Here is a 15,158-nt window from a genome sequence, read left to right as displayed (position 1 = left end):
TTCTGTGATGAAACAGTGACAACATTGGAGTGCAAGGCACGATTAGCAGTGTAAGTGGGAGAAATGGAATAGATTATATTTCTTCCTATAATCCTTAGAATAGAGTCTAGAGTTAAGTTTCATTGTGCTCTTGATATGATATAGTTGATTGTCAGGTGAGACTGTCATTTCAGTTTGTGTTTCTGAAACTTATATTTGAAAACTTTTTCGTCTACAGATTCTTGAAATTGCAACCATGGTTGGTTCAAATAAAAATTATGAGTTATTGGAGAAAATTGCGAAAACGATTGTGCTCTTTGATCCCTGTTGTACGGTCAACGGTCTTATCGGCTTCAAACCAAATCATGACATTTTTAAATACATTTATAAAAACATAAGGATTGTCACATTAAAATATTCTAGTCAGGTATAGAGACACATTCATAAAAATAAATCTCAACTTGAATCAATGATAATAAAACTCGCACGTGGAGAAGAATATACTAGTGAAAGGAAAATAAAAATAATTGAAACATTACAAAATTTAGATATAAATCCAGATGAAATTAGATTGCACATATTGAAGAGGCGTGTAATAACAAATGTCTGTCAGGCTCTCGGTCTAAATCCTAAAAATATTAATCATAGAAAAAGAGTTTATTATTACTTAACGAAATATTATAGTGATAACAGAAATGTTGGTGATATTAATCAAGAAATATTTGAGGATACTGAATTTGACGATAAACATCAAAAAAATAATAATTTTCGTTCAAAATTTTCAAATGAAAATGTTTCCTGTTCAACTCCCATAAATACTGATAACTTTCGGCCTTGTGAGAAAGCAGAAGTCCCATTTAGTTCAATAAAGAAACTATCAAGCTATTCAAATGAAGAAATCAATCAGATCGATATCGATTCATCATTTTGCTATGAATACTAGAACAGTAGTAATCAAATTACAAAAGTAGGATAACACCTGAAAGTTTCAATATTCCTAAAAGTTTCAACTTGTCCGATTCAAACACAAGTATTCTTCTACCAATTAATTCTAAAAACATTGACGATTTACCTCCTAGTCGTATAACGATTCTACAATTTTAGAGGGATCTTTCTCAATTGAAGATTCATATTTTGCTTATACATATAATAAAAGAAAAGCGTTTAACCCATTAATTCCAAAAGATACTAATAAGAACTATTTGGATGATTGAACTATTTATTATGGATAAAAATGAATTCGAATAGCCAGTTATAACAAAAAAACCTTTTTTTTCTTCACACTAGGTGCAGCAAAATGTTGCGTTAACGCAACTTTGGGATTTGTAGGATACATAAAGTTGATCAAGCTTTGTGAAATTGTTGGAAGACATTTCGTACACATATACCGGGTGTCAACGAATCTATTAGACAAGTCATAATTTCTAGACTATTAGGAGAATTGAAATGAGATTTGGTATAGTTGAATGGTATGTGGAGAGGAATGTTTTCACATATTTTTCACTTTCCGGTCACTTCTGGTTTCAGCGGAAATGGCTCCGGTTCTGAATTTTTAAATGGAACACCCTGTATATTGTAACATTTTTGGATTTCTGAGACAATTCTGGATCAGAAACTGACATTTCCGGAAGTTTTTCAGCCTACTTGATTTTCTCAGAGTCACTTTTAAAATTGCATCTAGGTGGCCATGATCGGACGTAAACTAATCTTTGAACCTCAGGTGATATCAGAAAATTGCAATAGCGGAGTTTTAGTGACTAGTGTGTTGAATATGAATGAGACAAGTTTACAAAATAACATTTTCGTGTCTAACTATTATTTTTCAAATTGCGACCATTTTTTGACAAGCAATTTCCGAAAAAAGGATTTTTTGACGAATCTAACGTTACTAATTTATTTGCGATTGGATCAACAAATTTAACTAATAATTTCAGCGATGTACTTAGATTTTTTGCAATATCCTAAGTTCTTGAAAATTCCACTATAGTAAATTTTCAAAGTGCATCCCTCCTTGTTCAAGACACATTTCAGCTCGTTCAATTGTTTCTCTCAACACGTTTTGTAACATTTGAGGCGATATACTTCTAAATGCCTGTTGAATCCTTTCTTCTAAGATTTCGAGAGTGGCTGGGGCTGTTGCATAGTAGACCCTTTCTTTTACATATCCCCAAATGAAGAAATCTAACACAGTCAGATCCGGTGAGCGGGCAGGCCACCGTACTGGACCGTTGGTTGCAATAAGGCATATCATTAAGATGATCCTCGATTTCATTTTGAAGAAAACCCAAGTATCTAACCCCTGTTAACTGACCTTGAAACAATATTGGACCAATTATTCTATTTCCAACGATACCAGCCCAGACATTGACGCCAAACCTTTCTTGAAAATTGCCCTCTCTCATTGCATGTTGATTTTGTTGGGCCCAGTACCGACAATTCTGCTTATTAAACATGCCATTATTTGTAAACCGTGATTCGTCGGAAAATAGAATGAAGTTGATAAAATTTGAGTTAACTCTATGATTTTGAAGCAACCAATCACAAAATACTACTCTTCTATTGCCGTCGTCAGTATACAAATGTTGATGTAACTGATATTTAAATGCTCGATATCCGTGATTTTTCAGTATTTTTCTTGCTGATTCGTGACTTATCTGCATTTCTCTACTAATTTCTCTTAAAGAAACCGTTTTGTCAACTTCTACCATAGCAAGAACGTTAATCTCAGTCTCCTCATTTATGACAAACCTCTGTTCTGCGTCTCGATTTCCCTCTTGCCTAAAACGACTCTCAACATAGGGAAAATACTGATGAGATGGGTGTTGCCGATTGGGATATCTCTGAGCATACAACTCAGCAGCTTTCCTTGAATTTCTGTGGCATTCTCCAAACAATAACAACATATCCACTTTTTCACTTTGAGTATACATTATTTCGACGAAAAATTAAACTAAAATTAACGAAAATCAAGAGAAACTTCTACTTTCTGCTCATAAAGCTTATGTCACTGTCATAACCTAGGTGAGCGTTTTGTTCTCCAAAGTGGACTTGATGGAAATAACCGCAAAATATTATGCATCATTCCTATCCATGGCACCGTTGACAAAAGTAAATGAATTTGTATCGAGTATTTTCCTCAGTAATATTTAATTTATGTTCTTATTTGTAATCCAATCGCAAATAAATTAGTATCGTTAGATTTGTCAAAAAATCCTTTTTTCGGAAAGTGCTTGTCAAAAAATGGTCGCCATTTGAAAAATAATAGTTAGACACGAAAATGTTATTTTGTAAACTTGTCTCATTCATATTCAACACACTAGTCACTAAAACTCCGCTATTGCAATTTTCTGATATCACCTGAGGTCCATAGATTAGTTTACGTCCGATCATGGCCACCTAGATGCAATTTTAAAAGTGACTCTGAAAAAATCAAGTAGGCTGAAAAACTTCCGGAAATGTCAGTTTCTGATCCAGAATTGTCTCAGAAATCCAAAAATGTTACAATATACAGGGTGTTCCATTTAAAAATTCAGAACCGGAGCCATTTCCGCTGAAACCGGAAGTGACCGGAAAGTGAAAAATATGTGAAAACTCTCCTCTCCACATACCATTTATCTGTACCAAATCTCGTTTTGATACACCTAATAGTCTAGAAGTTATGACTTGTCTAATAGATTCGTTGACACCCGGTATACGGTATTGCTCTTACATTGTCGGCATCTTCTCCTGGCCTTATTTTCCTGTTCAACTATGATATGACCAACATTGTCAAAGCGCAAAGTGGAAGGTAATGCATTTTTGGATGGTCTTCCACAGGTTGGGTTCACAGAATCAGTATGTCCTACAATTTCCTCATTTCCTTGACTACAAGTTTCCTCTGCTTTCATCAGACTGACCGCAACATACGATTTGAACTCTAACTGTGAGATTTTCTGTTTATTTGCTATATTATATACTTTCCAGGAATTTACAATAACACTATCCATCAAATTTATGAAAAGCGGCCACCACCATTTTTTCCCCTTTACATGAATCCTGTAGTTTGAAATGCCGTTATCGTGGAGATCAACTCATCTCATGAACTGGTTGTAATCGGCAATAAGTTTTGGCTGAGGAATCGCAATTTTCTTTTTTTCTTTCCTATCGAATCGTTTTGCAGCTACAAGGGGTTCAATGCTGCAAGTATTACTTGCCATTGTTACAACAGAGTTATCATTCCATCTGACTAGAAGAATTTCCTGATTCTTATCAAATGAAAAGTCATAGAAACCCCTGTCTTTCTTCTTTATGACTTTCACAGTTTCCAGTGTATTATTACATGTTCGATTTTCACGAATGAACAGAACAGTTTATAAGAAGAAAAAAAGTTGTCGAAAAATACACGATGTTTAGATGGCTGAGGTACAGCGGACAAAAGATCCAGGACAACCCTTTCTCCTAACCCTAACTCGTTTCTATCATCATTGCTTCTCCCACCGTATGGAATGAATTTATACAAATATCCATTAGAACTACACAGACACCACAATTTGAATCCAAACCTAATTGGCTTGCCTTTTATAAACATTTTACAACTATGTCGACCAAAGTATGGCACCATCTCCTCATCAATAGACAAATTATGGGAAAAAATTCCGAATTGCATGTTTCTTTCGTTCATCATATCAAAAATGGGTCTCAGTTTCGAAAATCTATCATCTGTATTCAGTTGATCATTATCTGATAAATGTATATTTCGTTTGATGGCATCAAATCTGTTCCTGCTCATACAACCTCTCACTAGCGGTATACCTTTGTCTTCGTCCTTTGACCAATACATTTTTGTAGCTGGTAAGGTATGGTAGCCAGAAAAAAACAATATACCACAAAAGCGCTTCAGACTTGCCCTGTTTAGTTCAAAGGAATGTCGATTATGATCATTCGCATATTTTTTTGAAAAATGAACGATTTTATCCCAGATTTCATCAGTGAAGTACAAAGAGAAAACCTCGTAAGGAGACTTTCCACCAATTTTACTTTCTATTTCCTCTAGTCTAATACGTTCTTCCTCTTGTGGTGCAGTTGTATATGTAGGATATTCTTTCTTCCATTTTGGAATAGCTTTCTTCGCCTTTTCTTTCTTCGTTTTATTTTTGTCCGTTTTGGAAGAACTCTTTCCTATTTTTGAAGTTGATGGGATAGGTTGTTCATCAACTCCTTGAGATTCATCAGGATAATTTGCGTGGATTTCGTAAGTCCCAGCGACGTCTAGAATATCCAGTTCAGTCTCGGTTATACCTTCATCGATCTCCTCCTCGTCTGTCAGTTCATCAACCGGTGGTGGTATATATACGGTGTCAATACCGTCAGCTTGTAATTCATCGTCCTCTTCTAATAATGCCATCATTTCTGCAGTAGATAACGGCCTTCTGTTTTCCCAAGACATAACCTGAATCAAACCAATAAGAATGAAACCATACATAATATAGATTATATAGAATATTATGCAATTCACACATTGCAATAGATGAAATTACTCACTTGAATTGTATGAATCACAAGATGTTTTCGAAATAAACAGTTCACTAACCAATAATATCAATTATTCAATCGAGTAATACTAACGAGCACAACTTCACGACCTAACAATTCCAACTACACAGGAATCAACAGGTTGTGGAACCATATCATCACGATCGCCACGTGTCTCGCCCTCTCCGAACTTTTCCGAATTCTAATAATTAGTAATCCCAAAGTTGCGTAAACGCAACAATAATCAAAATAGCATATAATACAAAAACTGATGAATTTTCCACATAGGGGACGGTGTGATATTCTGTACTGAGACTATGTAAAGTTATTTTGGCGAACTATTGTATATATTTCCTTTCTGTCTATTATTTCTGGGACAGTCAAACAGGGACGGATTGAAAATTATATTTGAGTACTTTTGAAAAGTTTACCAAAAATACGATTTCTCAATAAATCACTGAATTTTCTTGCCAAATTATCAATAAATATGCCTTTAATAAAATACAATGGGTGAAAATTCAAAAAACTCAAAGACGTATTCACGAAAAAATAGATTGAAAAATGTTTCGTATGCGCAACGTTGGGAACTAATGGGTTAATTAGTGAATATTATCCTTCATATTTTCGGAACCGAATAAAGAAATTTGTCAATAATGTATGTGTCATCGTAATAAAATATCCGAAATATTTTAAAGATGAATCAATTAAAATATTTGCTCTTTGCAAAAACCATAACTATTAATGCAAGAAATTTGTAATTTTAATTCGGGATAAAAAAGTTGAGGTATATACTAGTTCAAATAATTTTTGCCATCCGGATAAAATCTCAATGCATGTCAAAGGTATGGAACGTACTATGTTCAAAAGAAAAGTTTTGCATAAAAAACCGTCGGAATATAAAAGGAAATCCATTTTATCGGCTAAAAAACGAATCTTTCTATTAGGTTATCTACAAGACATAAAGTCAGATTGTACGATAAGAACAATTGAATCGGAAGCGGAATCTCATTGGGATCGAGATGTGTATGATATAGTCGACTTAGTGAAAATGCAAGAGGAACACGGGGAATATATAAAGGAAGTATCTGTACCATTCAAGGGGAAAATTTATAGTCAAGAACAATTCGAAGTCCTCGATGAAAGCGGATTAAATAATCTACCCATAATTTATTTTGATGCTACTGGCGGTATCGTGAGAAAACCAACTGTAAAAACGAAAAGAGTTTTTTTGTATTGCGCTGAAATGTTTTCGGGTTCGCACTTTTCAAAGACAATTTTCAATATTTATGATTTTCGAGTTTTTTGCGAAGAACAAAATAAGTGGCCCATTTTCGGATCAGTGGTAACTGATTTCAGTTTTGCCAACATACATGCCATCTTCAAAGCCTGTAACCGAATAGATTCATTAGAATATTTGAGAATTACATATATTTCATCAACCGATGTACTCCCGGAACCCCCGAATGATCTAATTACTATACATTTGTGTTGCTTTCAGATCATATTACAAGTGATTTTTACAAAGACCTGATGGTTTCGGTGATTAATATGAATGTTTTTTGTGATATTGAAGATTGGTTTCAGAGTGTAAGTATCCTATTACTAAGCCCTGTAATCAATAAAATTGTAAGAGCTCATTTGGAGATATTATTCAAATTGAAGAGCAGTATACCAATCAATTTTACTGTGAATTATGTCGAGTGTGGTGTCAATTCTGACATACGTAAAATAGAGGATAAGCGTGCGGGTTTGCATAAATCTAGTATTTTTTATATTCATTTCTATAACTTATCCGAACAAATTAACAGAAATCATAACTTTTCTGCGTATGAAGGTGTAATGAATCGAAAAGCAAATCATATTAAGTAAAAATTTAAAGTGGATAAATTGGACCTATACGAACCGGACTATGAAAACTATTGACCTAATTATGCGATCGCAGAAGATCTTTTCGCGGCACCGATAAGAGATCATGAATCTTAATGAATGTCGAAATTAATATGTTATGGGATCATAAAACTGTCACCGTTAATTGCCGCCGAAAGATTAATGGCCCGACAAACAGCCTCACGTGCGAATGTCGCCAGGTCACGTACGCTGATTTGATGACGCGAGACGCGGGCTATAAAAACCGGAGGAAACCGCGCTGAAGGGGAGTTGCAAATCGTACCGCGGCCTAAACGTGTCTCTGTGCAGTTATGATTATCGGTGATTGTGCGTGAAAATCCACGAATCCACTAGTAAAATGCAAGTGTTTAATTCCGAAAAATGTAAAATGTATTTGGAAATGGAATCAAATTCCATTTAAGAAAATAAGTAAAGTAAAACGTAAATTAAGCAACTAAATTGTGCGAGTAGCTAATTAAAAAACTAAATAAAAAATAAAAGTGTGTACCGGTAAACGAATGAAAAATATTCCGGGGAAGATAAATAAGTCCTTTCAAGTATAGAATAATGGAAAATTCAAAAGTATTCATGACCCTACGTGAGTATTTATCAAAAGAAAATAAAAAAGAAAAGTCATATGCTGAGACGGTAAAAAGTTACTAAATAAGGACCGCGAATACAAACCATGTTTGTTTCGCACCCTTCTGAAACCCGATAAGAAAATGACTGTCGAACTGGCTACACTGAACGGCCATGATTTATGAATTGATTTTGAATATGAAATGTATCCATACCCAATCTATGTTGATAAATCGTTTTACTTATTGTTGCAAATTGAATTTTATTGTCCATTACAGACATGTACATCTGAATTCTATGTTAACAGGTTGATTGATTGTAAAAGGTTCTGAAATGTTTTATGTATATGTATTTTCTTGCATGTTGAAAATTATCGTTTACTACTGAGTTCAGGTAATTGTTTTACTATTGCTTATGTGTTTATTATCATACTTATGTTTCTGGAGAGATTCTGTGTTATAAATTAGGTGAATAGATATTGAAGAATATGATTATACTGTTTGAGTACTGCAAGATTAAATAGGATGTTATATGATTGGTAAACTGATTAAGGTATTTTCTCTGAGACAACGTATGAAATTATGGTTATATATTGGTATTACTTTTGCCCTGAGGTCTCAAAATTGAGTAAGACGACGTACCTATTAATAGTATTGAGGATTGTTAACGAAAGTGTTTCGATAAGAGTCAGGTATTTGAATGAATGATCTTGTTAAAAGTTATAAGGTTCGCTATTCAAAGAACACCTACTGTTGGATGTTTTGCGTATGTTGATGGAGTTGTTAGTTTATTATTTAATAAAATTTTTAAAGTATACAAGATTCGTATTTCAGTTGGGTTTAGACTAAACATCTAGTTAAACATAAAAGGTAATCTCGCCTGTTTAGAACTTACCGCTCGGTTCTGAACAGGGTTATTCCGATTTGTAACATACTAGACGACGTTTCGGAATGCTCATCCATCATCTCCAGTATAATTGCTCCCTGACTGTTGAGAGGGTATTCTAGAGCGCTCTGAAGGTATGCGGCGAAGTCTAGTAATACATCAACATCAGTATTATTAGTTTAAACAAAGACTTCGACAATTACAAAGGACCACTTGATAAATATAGTAGCAAAAATTTTTTTAATATACTTTCATTAAAATACATGGCCTTTTGTCCACTTTGGACGGCTATTATATTGAGACAAAGCAGATCTGACTGAGCAACATGTAAGCAATTCGTACATTGAAAATTATTTTGGTCACTTGAAAAAAATATTTTGGAAAGTGATAGAAATCTCAAATGTTCCAGATATTTACGGAAAAGTAGGGAAAATGTTCTTGCATTGTATTAAGAATTCATTTGCAATATTCCGAAAGAGCGGTTAACCAAACAACGTACGAAAAATGTTGATCCTTTCAATGAACATTTATCGCAAGAAATGTGGAATAGAAAAATAAAGAGTGCACCGAGTACTCATTTTTCTGGAAATTATTTGAAAAAAATTTGTTCAGTGGAAAAAGCAGTAAAAAAAAACTCAAATAATATTTTTGAAGAAACCGAAAATCTTCCAAATAATAAATCGTTGTATACTTCGTTAGCTGATGAAACATCATTAGAAAAATGTTTATATTGCGGTCACGGGCGTCTCAATACTACAACCGAATGGGTAGCTGTGATATTTGTATTCGTTGGATACACATGACGTGTGATCCTTCTTTCGGTGAAAAAACCTGTAGCGGTACCTTTATTTGTGATTATTGTTCAGCCGATAAGCAGTCGAATAGTGAAATAAATTTGAATAAGTGTTTGTATTGCGGTTTAGGGGACAATTGCAATCGATGGATCCACCAAATGTGCGATAATCAAAATCAATCTTATAGCGGAAATTTTTATTGTGAAAACTGTTCTAGAAGTTTGAAAGTGAAATGTGAACGCGCGTTACAAAAACTGAAGGAAGAAAGTAAACAACGGGATTTAATTGAAGAAATAACTAGGGATCAGCGCGATTCTTCTGCATGGTTCGAGGAAAGAAGAAAAAAATTAACTGCGTCAAATTTTGAGGCTATTTGCAAGGCGCGGAATCATAAGTCGAAACTTAACACATTCAATTCAGTCTACTCAATCATTTTCTAATGAAGCAATTAAACACGGCATTAATTGCGAAAAAATTGCACTCCAACAATTTCTTTGCCAAACGAATTTTTCTTATAAAAAGTGCGGTCTTGTAATCCATAAAATATATTCATTTTTAGGGGGGTCTCCAGACGGGCTTCTACATGACGACGGAATAATTGAAATAAAATGTCCCGTGTGTGACCGTGGTGCGAATTCGTTATTTTCAATTTTAAAGGTATTCAATTAATACAAAGAATAGAGAGAAGAGAAAAATTTTTCAAAAATAAAATGTTGCCCATGCCACAAGAATTCTTTTATTTCTATTATTAACCTAACTTACTAGATATTCGGAATATCGATGAAACTACACGTAAATGGAGACCAATTAAAAATTTAAATATTTTATCAAATGGACTAATTAATGATATTAATCACTATAAAAATAATAGTAGGGATTATGTTGTAGCAGTTTTTAAAAATTTCGATTGTTATCATGAAATTAATATTTTTGATTTTGTTTCCCTAGATAATCAAACATGGATAAGTAATTTCGTTTTGGACATTGCCTTAAATTTATCAAATGTTAATAATAAATATCAAATAATTCGTCAAGAATTAGTGAGTGTTATTTTCAATTCGGGAGAAATAAGTAAATCATTAATAGAAAGAATTAATTTTGTAAAAGATTATCTGGCCTTACCAATATTTATAAATGGCGACCATCATTGCCTTATCATTATTGATTTTGTGACATCGAGTTGTTTCCCAATAAAATCTGAAAATATTAATGAAGAATTATCAGTAAAGGTTTAAAATCATGTTGAACAAAGAGACAACTTCAACTGTGGTCTGTTTTGTATTAGATTTTTTTATTGCATTGTTAGTAATCATGATATGTTGGAACGTATAGATGTTAAAATATAGACAAGAAATAAAAACAATAATAATAAATCTGATGATATGGCAAAATCCTGCTTGATATGTTCAAGAATTTGTGATACCGCTACAGTAAAAAAGTGTTCATTTTGAAAAAGACTCATTCATATTGAATGCAATTTATTTCGGGACGAATATTTGATAATAACGGCATTTGTCAATTGTGCGTCCAGTATTAAAATTAATAATTTATCACTAATATAGTGTTCGTTTTGTGTGGATTGGGTAAAGCTGAAAGGGGAGGTTGGAGGCCTTTTGCAGAAATGCAAAGTATTGCATTTCTGTTTATGGTATCAATTATGCGCCCACTATTAAAATATATATTTAATCACTTATTAAGTGTTCGTTTTGTGAGGATTGGGTAAGGCTGGAAGGGGAGGTTGGAGGCCTTTTCAGGAATGGAAAGTATTGCATTTCTGTTTGCGCGGTCCTGAACTTTGTGTGGACTGAAAAAGGCTGAGAGGGAGGTTGGAGACCTTTCGCAATAATGGGTTGTATCCCATTTCTGTTTTGGCGGTTCGTATCGGGAGTTTTTGAGGAGATTGACGTGAATATGAAAATGAGGTGAAATCCATTTCCTTCCCTACAGGCAGTGGTTATACTATGGCTCTTGGCGAACCTTCCACGGAAACAAAAAGGTAACGCACCCAATGGCAATACCTCCTGGGTGGGTGTGGAAATTTGCCACATCTAGGTATATATTTTTGGAATTCAGTCGAAGAATTCCATAATGAATAATTTTCACGCGAAGGGTTAGATTGGGTCACTATAAACACTTTCTACTATATTTCGTCCGAGCAGTCGTTTGCAAAAGTTATCAACATTTTTTTTTTTACAAAATTATTTTTTCGCAGTGTAAGACCCAGTAGAATAATTTCACAAGGAATAATTTTCACGTGGAGGGTTGGATTGGGTCACTATAAACACTTTCTACTATATTTCGTCCCAGCAGTCGCTTGCAAAAGTTATCAAAAAATTTTTTTTAGAAAATTTCTTTTTCGCAGTGTAAGACCCAGTAAAATAATTTCACAAGGAATAATTTTCACGTGGAGGGTTAGATTGGGTCACTATAAACACTTTCTACTATATTTCGTCCGAGCAGTCGTTTGCAAAAGTTATCAACATTTTTTTTTACAAAATTATTTTTTCGCAGTGTAAGACCCAGTAGAATAATTTCACAAGGAATAATTTTCACGTGGAGGGTTGGATTGGATCACTATAAACACTTTATACTATATTTCGTCCGAGCAGTCGTTTGCAAAAGTTATCAACATTTTTTTTTTACAAAATTATTTTTTCGCAGTGTAAGACCCAGTAGAATAATTTCACAAGGAATAATTTTCACGTGGAGGGTTGGATTGGATCACTATAAACACTTTATACTATATTTCGTCCGAGCAGTCGTTTGCAAAAGTTATCAAAAAAATTTTTTTAGAAAATTTCTTTTTCGCAGTGTAAGACCCAGTAGAATACTGAAAATAGTAAATCTGAGAAAACTTTCAATATTTTACATTGCACTCTATCAAAAAAAAGTCATAAATCAATCGATAAGAGTTCATATTTATACTGTGTGTCAACGATGAGGATTTTTTCATGCTGGCGTTCCTTATATCAATATAGAGTAAGAAGTTGTCCTCCGGGGGGGTAAAAGTAATCGGCGGTACTGGCGCCTCGGGGGGCGTGTCCCACGACTCCGCCCCTGTGTATTAGATTTACCCCTTCTCGTTGCTGCGGCCGGCTGGCCTCCCAGACCTGAGTCCCTGGGATTTCAGGACTCAGTTCTCGCCTGGGTGCAACGGGAGGTCGTGTTGCTTCGACCTGCTCTTCCACTGTTGTGTGGAGGTACTGACCCCGCCATGAAGCCACCCCCAAGCCTCTCCCGGCTTCAGGGTGACCCCCTGGCATTCCTCCACCCCCCAGCGCTTCCGCTGGGTCGTCAGTATCCGGCTCGTTCGAAGTGCGAGGCGCTCCTGTGCGCAACGCACCCCACTCGTCCCAGGGATCGCTAAATGCTTCCCCCTGGGGGCATCGCGACGCCTGGCGTCGGACGACCCTTGCTTCGACGCTTTGTTCGTATTCCTGGTGGCCAGCATCTCCAAAGCCTTCTCTGCTTTGAAAACGCTGTCCGTAGCAAGATTCCCTTGTCGGGGGTGACAATGGCTTCGACATTTCTCTGGTTACGGTTGTCACAGGATGGCTGTACACCCTGTGAAATCTCACCCTTGGTGACTCCACTACAATCGTAGGTATCACCGCCTCAATGTTTCCGCTCAAAACCTGTCGTTCGGGGAAAACTCTCAAATCTAGAGGCAGACAACCTGCCGGTTGTTGCCGCCGGTTAAAAATCTCATTTTGTTCCGGTTGTTGCGGTTCCGATGAAAAACGCTGTTGGTTCGTTTTCGGAGCCGATCTCAACATAGGAGATTGCGTTTCCATGTTTATCATCCTGCTAGACCCTAATTGGGGTTCGCTTTGTGGATGTTTTCGATGGGAGGCCGTTCTTGGCGTTGTCAACTCGGCTCGCATCTCGAGCAGTTGACGAAGGCTGGCCTGGTGCGGGCTCCCGGTCCTGGTGAACACCTCTCCTCGGAGACGATGTCCATTTTCTCGGAGTTGCATCTCCCGTCGTTCTCTTGCGAATGTTTCTTGGTCCATTCGAAGTGTGTTCGGCGTGTTTAATGCCCTAAAACGGTTTAATACTGTTTCACTATTTCGCGGGGTTTTATCGCGATTTGAGGACTCTGTCCTTTGTGACATGTCGAGTTCTCTGGCTACTCGACTTGCGGAAAAACCACCAATGCTCAGGGTTTGTCGCTCTGCGACCACGGGAGAGGCACTGGTGTCCTCGTGTGCGAAAAGTGTACGTTGGGTGGAGTGAGACCTCAGACTGGCCCACTCTACCGGAGTTCGTGGAATACTGTTTCCTTCAAAAACAGATTCCTGGGGGTTCCGCGTCTGCTTGTAGAAGTCGCACTCAGGCGGCTAAGCGTGTCTGACAAGGAACTAGGTTGACCGAAACTTGTGGTCTCGCGGTTTAGCATTGGTGTATTTTCGGCAAGTTGCGCTCGCGCTTGTCTTGCCCTAGTCTGCATTTCGATTTCAAGTCCCTAATATGACTCTGACGAGGAAATAGTCAGAGGGTAGGATTCACGGAAATCTATGTTTTTAAGTTCACCCTCGGTTCGCGAAAGCTACTTTCCTAACCAAGGCCTACAGGGTGAACTGAGCTAGTGATGTAGGAACAGGGAGCCTAACAGTTGAGCCGCACCCTAGGATGAGGGCCGCTCGCAGGATTAGGTGGAAAGGTATCGAAGTCCTGGAAAGGTCCCAACGGTTAAGTTGAGTCGTTCGCCCGAAGGACGTAACTAATGATGTCTTGACCCTCTCGAGTTTAATCTCTAAACACCTCGATCTTTAACACCGCAAGGTGATCGGGTGGGTGAGACCGAGCAACTTTAGTAGGGACCTGCTCTTCCTTTGCAGGATTTGGGCTGCTTTCCTTCGGCGGGGTGCCAAAAGGAACCTGGACAAACGTAAAGTATGGTTATGTGCAATAATGATATATTCAACCAGTAGTCTGCTCCAGTATCCGTTTTAACAGCTCCCAAAATATCCACGGTCCTGGAATTCCTCTAATAAATATCCAGCCACTAATATATCCTGATTTGGTTTCAAGGGATCCTGAGAATTCCAAATTCCAGTAAAAATTCCTCCAAATTGGCTATATAGTGTTAACCGCAGCTTCCTGATGACTCCTCTGATGTGTTTGTCTCTATTTAGTTCTGAAAAGAACCAGAGACTCGAATTCATTCAAAAAATCCTGACCGCAACTTGAAACTTCCAAGAAATCTTCGGATTCTTAAAATTGCTGCTACCCGCTGAATGTTCAAACTTCGACTAACTATCGTGACACGGAACTCCGCATATTTATCCTAAATAAACGGGCTCTCTTCCGCGCCACTTTCAGCCAACCAGAGATCGCAAAAGCCGTGCGATCCTGACTGACCTACTTTCAATAGTTCCACTACGAAAAAAACTCATTTCGTATGGATTTGCCAGCGTTTACGACCTGTTTTTATGCAGGCGCTGGGCTTTGAAGTGGGAATACCGCTCTACTAATTTCCATTGACGTCTATATGCCGCTGTTTCTGTCTCATTCTTTTCA

This window comes from Leptinotarsa decemlineata, unplaced genomic scaffold (genome assembly GCF_025532065.1).
Source record: "Leptinotarsa decemlineata unplaced genomic scaffold, Ldec_3_MD MMD2_P_RNA_scaffold_14, whole genome shotgun sequence".
Classification (NCBI taxonomy): domain Eukaryota; kingdom Metazoa; phylum Arthropoda; class Insecta; order Coleoptera; family Chrysomelidae; genus Leptinotarsa; species Leptinotarsa decemlineata.
This window is presented reverse-complemented; position numbering follows the sequence as displayed.